This window comes from Columba livia, chromosome 21, assembly GCF_036013475.1.
Source record: "Columba livia isolate bColLiv1 breed racing homer chromosome 21, bColLiv1.pat.W.v2, whole genome shotgun sequence".
Lineage (NCBI taxonomy): Eukaryota > Metazoa > Chordata > Aves > Columbiformes > Columbidae > Columba > Columba livia.
In genome coordinates, this window is record NC_088622.1 from 8143296 (window position 1) to 8153936 (window position 10641).

General features: G+C 49.6%; 1 pseudogene; it reads left to right on the plus strand.

Moving 5' to 3' along the window:
- Positions 1 to 4910: 4910 nt before the first annotated feature.
- Positions 4911 to 9802, plus strand: LOC135575993 (olfactory receptor 6F1-like; annotated as a pseudogene).
- Positions 9803 to 10641: the final 839 nt, after the last annotated feature.

Here is a 10641-nt window from a genome sequence, read left to right on the forward strand (position 1 = left end):
ACATCTGTGACACTGTGACTCTGCGTCTGTGATTCTGTGACTGTGACTCTGTGACTGTGACTTTCTGATATTTGTGACTGTGACTCTGTGACTCTGTGATTCTGTGAGTGTGACTGTGACACTATGACTCTGACTCTGTGACTGTGACCCTGTAACTCTGTCATGCTGTGACTCTATGACTGTGACACTGTTTATCTGTGACAGTGACCCTGACTCTGTGACTTGGTGACTCGGTGACTTGGTGACTCTGTGAATGTCACTCTGTCACTCTGTGAATGTTACTCTGTGAATGTGACTGTGACTCTGTGACATCTGTGACTCCATGACTGTGACTCTGTGACTCTGTGACTCCGTGACTCTGTGACTCTGTGACTCTATGACTCTGTGACTCTGTGACTTGGTGACTTGGTGACTCTGTGACTTGGTGACTCTGTCTTTGTGACCCTGTAACTCTGTGACATCTGTTACTCTGTGACCATGACTTTGTGACTGTGTGACTCTGTGACTGTGTGACTCTGTGACTATATGACTCTGTGGCCCTGCAGCTCTTATTCTGTAACTCTGTGAATGTGATTCTGTGACTCTGTTACTGTGTGACTCTGAGACTGTGATTCTATGACTCTGTGACTCCGTACTGTGACTCTGTGACTGTTACTCTGTTACTGTGACTGTGACTCTGGCAGCTGTGACTCTGTGTCTGTGACTCTGTGACTGTTACTCTCTGACATTTGTGACCCTGTGACTTTGACTCTGTGACTCTGTGAATGTGACTCTGTGACTCGGTGACTGTGTGACTGCGACTCTCTGACATTTGTGACTCTGTGACTGTGACCCTGTAACTCTGTCACTCTGTGACTCTGTCACTCTGTGACTCTGTGACTGTGACACTGTTTATCTGTGACTGTGACCCTGACTCTGTGACTCGGTGACTCTGTGAATGTGACTCTGATTATGTGACTCTGTGACTGTGATTCTCTGACATTTGTGACTCTGACTCTGATCATGACTCTGTGACTCTGTGACTGCTACTCTGTGAGGGTTACCCTGCGACTGTGACTCTGTGACTGTGACTCTGTGGCTTTGTCTCTGTGACTGTGACTGTGACTCCATATTTGCAACTCTGGGACTCTGTTACTGTTTGAATGTGACTGGGACTATGTGACTCTGGGACTATATGACTCTGGGACTCTGAGTCTGTGACTGTGTGGTTGTGACTGTGAATCAGTGTCTGTGACTCTGTGACTATGACTGTGACTCTCTGACGTCTGTGACTCTGTGACTCTGACTCTGTGACTCCGTAACTCTGTGACTCTGTGACTGTCACTGTGACTGTGTGACTGAGATTTCGTGACTCTGTGACTCTGTGGATGTGACTGTGATTCTGTGTCTGTGACTCTATGACTATGATGCTGACTCTATGACATCTCTGACTATGTGACTATGACTCTGTGACTCTGTGTGACTGCGACTCTGTGAGTCTTTGACTCTGTGATTGTGTGACTGTGATTGTCACTCTGTGACTCTGTGACTGTTACTCTGTGACTGTGACTCTGACTCTGTGACTCTGTGATTGTCTGACTCTGAGTATGTGACTGTGTGTCTGTGACTCTGACTATCTGACTGTGACTCTGTGACCGTGACTTTATGAGTCAGACTCTGAGACTGTGTGCCTGTTACTCTGTGACTCTGTGACTTTTTGACTCTGTGACAATGACGCTGCCTCTGACTCAGTGACTCGGTGACTCTGTGACTCTGTGACTATGATTCTGTGACTCTGAGACTGTGACTCTGATTTTGACCCTGTGACTTATGTGACTCTGTGACATCTGTGACTCTGTGGCTGCAACTGTCTCTGTCTGTGACTGTGACTGTTACTCTGTGACGTGTTGCACTGTGATTATGGCTCTGTGACTGTAACTCTGTGACTGTGACTGTTAATCTGTGACTGTCACTCTGCGTCTGGGACCCTCTGAGTGTGCCTGTGACTCTGTGACTCTGTGAGTGTGACCCTGTGACTCTCTGACTTCAGAGAAAGAAAGAAATAAAGATAGAAAGAAAACTGAGAGGATGAAGGACATGGGAGAGACAAAGAGAGAAGGGAGGAGGACATGAATTGTCAGAGAAACACAAAGACAGGGAGCAGAACAGGGTGACACAGACAGAGGAAAATGGTGAGTGAGGCAGCACAAAGGCAAAGACAGGCAAAAGTGAGAGACAGGCGGTGGCCACAGCCTGGGCTGGGCAGCAGGACAGAGATATCACATTTTAGGTCTTGGTACCCTAATTGGTCCAGGGACAGAAAATTTTACCTTGAGTGGCCCAAGGTGTCCAGGGATGGGAAATATTGACTTGTAGTGGCCTCACGGTTTCCAGGGCTGGGACACTGCAGTGGCAAGAGCAGCTCCAGTAGCGATGCTGGCCGCAGCAGTGTGTCTGGCTGTGACCACATCTCCTCTTTCACTGGGACCACACCATGGTGGGGTGGCTGCCTCCCTATCCTGCCAGAGGATGCAGCTCTGCAACCCCTGCCCCTTTTTTAAAGGGATGCCTGGACGGGGCCCTTTGTGACATCACCAGTGACATCACAATGCCCCGCTGTGGCAGTTGCACATTTCCCTGAGATCCAGAGCCTTCAATAAGGCAGTCGATGGCTCCTTAGCACCTTTTCTGCCCCACTGTGCCTGTCCCCATGTACACACCAGGAGGGTACCAAGGCACTGACAGTCACATCCTCCCCTACCCCCAGGCAGGGTGACTTCACCTCCACCAGCTTGATACAGGGAATTAACAATTAACTAATTAACACTTAAAGAGCTAGCAGAGAGCTAACCCTTAACCCACATCACTATTGCCTAACCTTGCTTAGCTTTGTGTAAATTATTGTATGAGAAACAGGAGTTCACTCACACATTGCAAAGATAAAAAACCTTGGGTGCACCCTTGGGTGAACTAGATAACAGAAACCTGAGCACAAGACAGGAGATACGCCAGTTCAAACCAGCTCAGCAGTCTGAGTCCCAGACAACTCGTCACACTGGACCAATGGTGACCGTGTACAGATAAGAGAACCTGGGCTCATGATCACTGCGCAGCTGCAACCATGAGGAGCAGGAGACTATGGAAATGGTCTCCCGCAACTCATTGTAATAAGAACCACCTTCTCGGGGACAGGTTATGAATATGTATAGGTGTTCCTAAAACTTTCATGAATATGTAACACTTTACTGCATTTAACAAAGCTCACACCTACTGGAAATACAGAGGTATTAAATGAAATTATTCCCCGTGTGTCCAGTGCTGTAAATACATACCTTCTTTACAATCTCAAGGGTTGTAAGGTCATTTCCGCACCTCACATGGGCCTGCTGGTGGTCTTCCTCTGCCTGCCAGATGCATCTCCATACTGCTAGTATTTTTAAACTAATTCTCATGAAACTTTTCATAGTTAGTTAGTTAGCTAGTTAGTTAGTTTGTTTGTTTTGACAGCACCATGGACAAGTTTCAGCAAGGTAATTAAACACTCTATCTCTATGTGAATGCTTTTATGCCATCATTTCCCAAAATACATTGCCTACCAATGATTCAAGTTGAGATGCACTGTTCAGAGGATCTTCTCAATTTGTATTGGCACATTTTGTATCTCTGCTTCTTTCCCTCTGTCTCCTTACGTCCTTGCCTATTCTTTGGAGAGGCTCCTTTGCAAGGATATTTGCGACAGTGTCTTCAACTGGATCAAGTGAGTCTCCCCTTACAACTGTTCTGCTGATTTCTTATAATGGAGCCAGCCTGTTGTCCTGCACATCCTTTCTGGCATGTGCAAGCAACTGAAGTAATTACTGTTTACTCAATTTTATTCAGTTTTGCAGCAGAAACTGCTACAGGGATCTCTGAAACAGTCAGATTCTTCACTCAGGATGTTAATAACTACCTTTATGCACAGCAAATAGGCCCAGGCACAGCAGGATCTGCCTGTCTCCAGCACTGTCTGGAATCCCACCTGGAGAAATCCCACACAAGTCAGGTCAACATTTAATTTGAAGGTGACTAATTTTTGCTTATTTTGGAGGTGGATGATGTTGAAGGAGGTTGACTGAACTCAGTCACTTGGTTTCAAGTTGATCCATTGTCTCAGACCAGTTTCTCCTGTTGTCTCTGATGATGAGATGGACAAGTCCTTGGACCACCCAGGTGACTAGCGACTGAAGAGCTCTGGTTGCACATCCACACAACTTCATTTCACAACCTCAAATCCACCATCTCCTCCTCTCCCCCTTCTCCCGTTGCATTTTGAATCATCCTGGTTTTGGAGCTGCTCTACTCCTTTCCACGTCTGAAAACAAATGTAAAGATGAAGGGATAAACACCAGTCTTTATTGTATATGTGGACTTTTTTGTGCTTCTTTCTCCTAGATGTGCAGTTTGATTTAAAAACCATAATAACTCAAGAAATGGGAGATTTGAGACTTGAATAGTGAGTTTCACCTACTTCACAACAGATGCCTGTGAGAATTTGTTTTCTCAAGGCTCCCTGCATAATCAATGGAGATGGGAGAAAACTCTCCAGGCTGGGTTCTCCCAACGTATAGCTGGCATGCAAAAGAGAAGTTACAAATCTCTTCCAGTCTGCGTGAAACTGGAATTTGCCAGGAATGGGGTAAAATAGCTAACAGACTTTAAAATCCTCTGTCATGAAGGAAGAATTCTTTATGCATGTTTGAAAAAGGTAGAAAGAAGACAACAAATTCCCTGAGAACTCCAACTGAAATATGATACAGAAAAATCAGGGTATGAGAAATGCTTGAAGTACTCTACCCATATACTATAGGAAGACTACAAGAAAGGAAAGAAGTGGAAAACGTTTTGTAGAGCCTTTCACCCAGACTGTGGAATTATCACACTTGCTTTTTGCCATGTTCCTGTCTCAGCATAATGAGCCGAAATTCAACCTGGGACCAGAAAATGAAACTGCAGTTACTGGGTTCATCTTAGAGGCTTGATCAAAGACTACAGCTTGTACTCTCCCTGGTCTTTCTACTCATATATCTGACAACAGTGGAACTCTACCATCATTTTCCTCATGTATGCAGATCACTGCCTTCAAACCCCCATGTACTTTTTCATTGGCAATCTGGCCTTCCTGGAAATCTGGTTTACATCCTCCACAAGCATCAAGTTGTTTGTGATCCTGGGTTCTGGTAGGAGAACAGTCTCACTAAGCAGCTGCTTTGCCCAATCCTATTTCTGTTTTGCCCTGGGCTGTACAGAGTTGTTCTACTTTTTGTTATGACCTTTGACCGCTGTGTTGCCATCTGCCAACCTTTGCGTTGTGCTGCCATCATGAAGCCTCAGCTCTGCATCCACCTGGTTGTTGCTCCTTGGGTCACACGCTTCACACTCTTGAGTTACCACCTGGTCATCCTCTCCCAGCTGACTTTCTGTGACTCTAATGAGATCCATCGCTTTTTCTCCCCCTTATTCAAACTGTCCTGCTCTGACACCAGGCTGCTTTGGAAAGTAGATTCTGTTTTCTTATCATTTGTCATTCTGGGTTCCTTATGTTTAACTCTGGCATTTCACATGTGCATCCTTTTCTGTATTCTACATCTTCCAGCTGCCTCTGGTAAGCAAAAAGCTTATTCTACATGTTCTTCCCACCTCACCACCTTGACAATTGAATAAGGGAGCTGCATTGCTCTCTACCTGGGTCCTTCAGTAGATGTTTCCTTGTAGAACAGCAGAATTGTAGCGTTGCTGAACACTATCTTGCACCCATTCTTAAATCCATTCATCTACAGTCTTAGAAACAAGACTGTGATACTGGCCCCGAATGCAGCCGTTGCCTGTACAACAACACAGCTTTTCATGAGGCATTTCTGTACAGCAATTCCAGTGATCTCCTATCATATGTTAAATAATACCAATGCATATGTATGTAACCTCCAGACAGAAATACCTCAGGAGATTTATAGATTCATAGAATCCTTTCAGTTGGAAGAGCCCCTCAGGATCATCAAGTCCAACTATAACCCAACTCTAGTGCTAAACCATGTCCCTAAGAACCTCACCTAAACACCTTTTAAACATCTTCAGGGATGGTGACTGCCCCACTGCCCTGGGCAGCCTGTTCCAATGCCTGACAACCCTTTCCAGGAAGAATTTTTTCCTAATATCCAATCAGAACTTCCCCTGGTGCAACTTGAAGTCTTTTCCTCTTGTCCTTTCTCGTTGGATTGTGTTAAGTGATAAAAAGCTCCTCTGCACACACAAAGAAGGCATTAACAATGGCAGGAGGAGTAAGTCAGTTAATATCCTGACCCGACTGCTCCCAGCACCATCACTGGGGAGCCACCAGCTCATTGGCTCAGTGGCTCATTGGCAAGTGGGAACCCTAATTACAGGCTCTGAAGAATGAACATCTTGTCTCAAGGCTACCCTGGGAGAGCCATCAGCCTCATTGTCCAGGTGTGAAGCCCATCAAGAGGAGTCACTGAGAGCAGCTCTCTGGATCACCACTTAGATTAACGAGATTGTTGCCTAGGGCTGCAGGTCACATTAGGGGATGCAGGGGAATAGCACTTTTGGATTACACAGGACTTACCATAGGAAGTTTGGGGAAGGACCCCAACCAGTGCAGTCTGTCCTGTCTTCTCATTAAACTTAATTTCTAAGTCTTTGCTTTGTGAGCAGATTTCTTCTCTGCGTGAACATGTGAGCGTAGCAACCAGAGCCAGACCAGAGGGTCAGGCAGCCTGTATGACATTGGTGCCAGCAACTGAGAGACCAGAATCACTGGACATAAGGGTGTGTGTGCTTGTGTGTGACTAGGGTTGTCTGTACCAGTATCTGGAATGGGGCTGCAGCCCCAATGGGGCGCTCGTGTGTCCTGGTGTCTGCAACTGGCAAGGCCGGTGTCCTGGGGAGGTGTCACAGTCCATTTGGTGATGGACTCATGATGGTTCCTTTACCTTGACCTTGAAGTGCAAATTTAAGGCAACCAAAATGCCAAGTGGTTATAATTCGATCAAACAGTGTTACTTTATTATTTTGCCTGTAAAGCAGCACATGATAGAGTAAGTGGAGAAAAAGGCAGGCAAAAGAAAAAGGGGGAAAAAGAATTGGCTACCACCAAACAAGTCTCCCTCTGGTCCCAGGTCCTGTAAGAAGAGTCCTGCCAGTCCTCCGTTGTGATCTGAGATCCTTTGGTGGGGGGAATCTCAGTGACGTCCAGTTGGGAATCATCTTTTATGCTTCTTCACCCCCCCCCACTCTCATGGATTGAGGCCAATCTCTGCCTTTGTTTTGTAATCCAGGCTTAATTGCACAGGCCTGAAGAGTCCCCGCTTTGCTTGTCAGAACCCATCTGTGCCTGCGTCACCCTGCATTCAGGGGTCTCTTACTGGTCCACTGGGTGGCCTCAAGATCCTCTGCATGTCTCTGTGCATGCTGCTCTTCATTGGCCTTTGTAACAGGGAGGAGGTGGGGGCAAGGTTGGCTGATGCAGCAGGTGAAATCCACCTTCTGGACAGCAGCTATTGCCCCAGGTTGGAGAGACCTGTATTGTGGAGGGGTTTTGATAGATAAAGATTTGTTGCTGAATCAGTCAGGCTCAAAGGAATCTCAAGGCCTCTTAGAGAAGGTGAGATCAGAATCTGCTGTGAGAGAGAGGGGCGTTCCTCAATCACCGGGGTCCTAGCGTGGCGTGAATCATCGGACGTATCATCAGTGAGACTCTAGCGCATGGACAGCCCACGATACTCATTTAGCGAATCCATGCTTGGAGCATGGATGCGTGACTAGAATATAGTTACGTATATAAGGAGACTTGTTTCTGTAATAAATGGCTTAGTGTGATTCACATTGAATCGACTTGTTTTGCTGAGTCCTTATCTCGCTCTGACACCAGGGCACTGGCAGCGAGAGGCAGCTGGGTGGGCAGAAGGCAGTGCTGTGGGACGGGGACCTTTTCTGCCCGTCTGAAGCGAGTTCCTCACCCGCTGCACTGAGGGCTTTCCCTGTCCTGCCTGGCTCCAGCATCTCAGCCCGTCTGCCAGGCACCCTCCAGCCGTGACACGCATGGGACGACCGTGCCAGGGCAGCAGGCACTGGGATGGACATGGGGCAGAGCTCCTTCCTCTGCTCTGTCCTGCCTGCAAACCCTCTCTGCAGCCCTCCCTGCTCTCCTCCTTTAGTAGACACTGGCTGGTTGCCCACGTCTGAGGTGGAACCGGAACACATGGACTTGCCTATGCAGACCTATGGGGCCGTCCCACTGCCAGCGGGAGAGTCTCAGTGCCCGTCATCATCTGCATCATCCTGGGGGCCCTTCTCTGCCTGCTCCTGGTCCTTCTGGCCAGGCAAGTGCTCAGTGCCAGGGCTGGGCACAGAGGTGGGTCCTTCCACGGAGGTCCCAGGAGAGATGCCTTCTGGAAGGGCTGTGGGTGTCTGTAGGGGCACAGGCAGAGTTGAAGGGATGAGACTGTGTGCTGCCACTTGTCCCACACACATCCCCATTGACTGTCTGGCTACAGGGCACCAGCAGCAAGGGTTGGAGAGAGCCCAGAGGTGATGGGAGCAAGAGATGGGGCAAGGAGAGAAATGGCAGAACAGGACAGGGGTAGATGTTAGCCTGGGAGAGATGTTAGACTAGGGGAAATGTTAGCTTTGGGGAGATGGCCAAGGCTGGCAGTGCTCTGGGTACTAATGGAGGGAGCTGTGGGACAAGGGAGAAGATGGGAGGAGCACAGGGCAGCAGGGTCCATCCCCATGTCACACTCCCCGAATGACCCTCTGCCCAGCCCTACCCAACCCCTGGCAGGGCAGAGGCCATGCTGTGGGCTCATGGGACAGACAGGGGTCAGTTCCAGGTGTAGAGAAAACATGGGAGCTGCTCTGGGATCAGACATAGGGGGCATGACCCAGGGGCCAGAGGGGCATGAGTGTTGTCTCTGAAGGGATGATGCAAGGGTGATGCTGCCCCAGGTAATCTCCACAGCAATGTGGCCCCCACTGGGGATATGGCAGCCATTCTGGGACAGCACAGTGTGGCTGTACTGTTGGAGCAGTCCTGGGATAGGCCAAGGAATGGGTTTAGGGGAGCACAGTGGGGTCCCATTGCCCCTCTGTCTGTCCCTGTGCCAGCCCTGCCTCTGTCCCCAGGCTCCATGAAAGCCCAGGAGCTCTTCCCCGAGGCTGTGTATGAGGAGATCGGTTACAGCCCAGTGTGGGAGAAGCAGAAGAGGTTTGGTCGCTCAGGTGGGTGTGGGTCCTTCCTGGAGGCCCATCTGCAGGACCCTTTGCCCTGGCCCCAACCCAGGGCTGATTCCCTGATGCCTCCAGCCCATGGTCCCTGTGGTGCTGGGGCTGTGTGGTATGTGGGTAGAGCACCCAAGTCCTAGGCTTGGGAAAGGAGCTTCTTCCCAACCAGCTTTGCCCATCACAGCTGGACAGCCCCTCTCTTCCTGCCCCTGAACCCAACGTGATGCCTGAGGAGTGAGGGAAGAGTGGTCCTGGGGTAGCTCTGGGAGCACCTCTGAGACAGGGCTTGTCCCAGGGAAGCAGGGTGAATTCCAAGAGCTCCTCCCCATGCAGCCCCAGCTCCGTGGGTCCCCCTTCCCCAGCAATGCTGACCACAAGCCAGATCAGTGGACTTGCTCCGTAATACCCGCTGCATATCTCTCCAGGCTCCTCTTCAGAGCAGTCCCTTTCAGAGCAGTCCCTGACCCAGCTGCAGCTGTACCCTGGGCACCATGAGGAGGAGCATGGTCTGAGATCAGCACCAGGTAATGGAGCAGGAAGGGGTTGATCTCCCTGCAGACAGGAGATGGACAGAGTTGTCACTAAGTGTCATTGTCAGAGATGGGGAGCACTTGAGCGTCTCTTGTGGTGCTGCCAACACCAGTGTCTCAGTCCTGTGTCCCTGTGCATTCTCTTGTTCTCTGTTCTGCAGGATGTATCTTCTCACTGTCACCAGCTCCCCTCTCCTTTCAGATGTTATTGTTCTGCCCAGGGATGACCCAGCAGATGGCTATGATGATGCCATGGAGGTTTCTGACCCTAGGGAGGACGTTGCCCCTAGGCAGGGAGCTTGGGAAATGCCCAGGGTGCCAGAGGAGGAAGCAGGACCCAGGGATGCACCCAGAGGTAAGAGAGAAATTTAGCGCTGCTGGTTCCTGGGGTGCCATCCCTGCCACCATAGTTGCTGCTGTGCTGAGACCTAAAACTCCTGGGAAGGGGGAACCTGCCCCCAGAGTTCTCAGTGGAGGGACTGAAGGGTGGGAGAAAGAGCTGAATATGGCGAGGAGCAGGGAGGAAGGCGATGCACAGACCACAGGGGACAAACTGCAATGTCCTGCCTTGCTGCTTGTAGGGGGCAGCCTGTGCTCCCAGAGAAATGCCGAGGTCCCTGGAGCCGAAGGAGACACCTCGTCTTTGACCCTGGAGAGCATGGGCTATGATGATGTTGAAGAGGACTCTCTGGCACATCCTCATGAGGACAGAGCTGCAACAGAGCTGGGTGCACAGCAATCCCTGAGCCCCCGGCCAGGAGAGCCCATCCCTGTTGTGCAGCTGGGTGCAGCCAGGAGGGAGGAGAGGTCTGTGCAGCTGGGAGACCCATGATCACCAGGGAACCATCTACCTTTG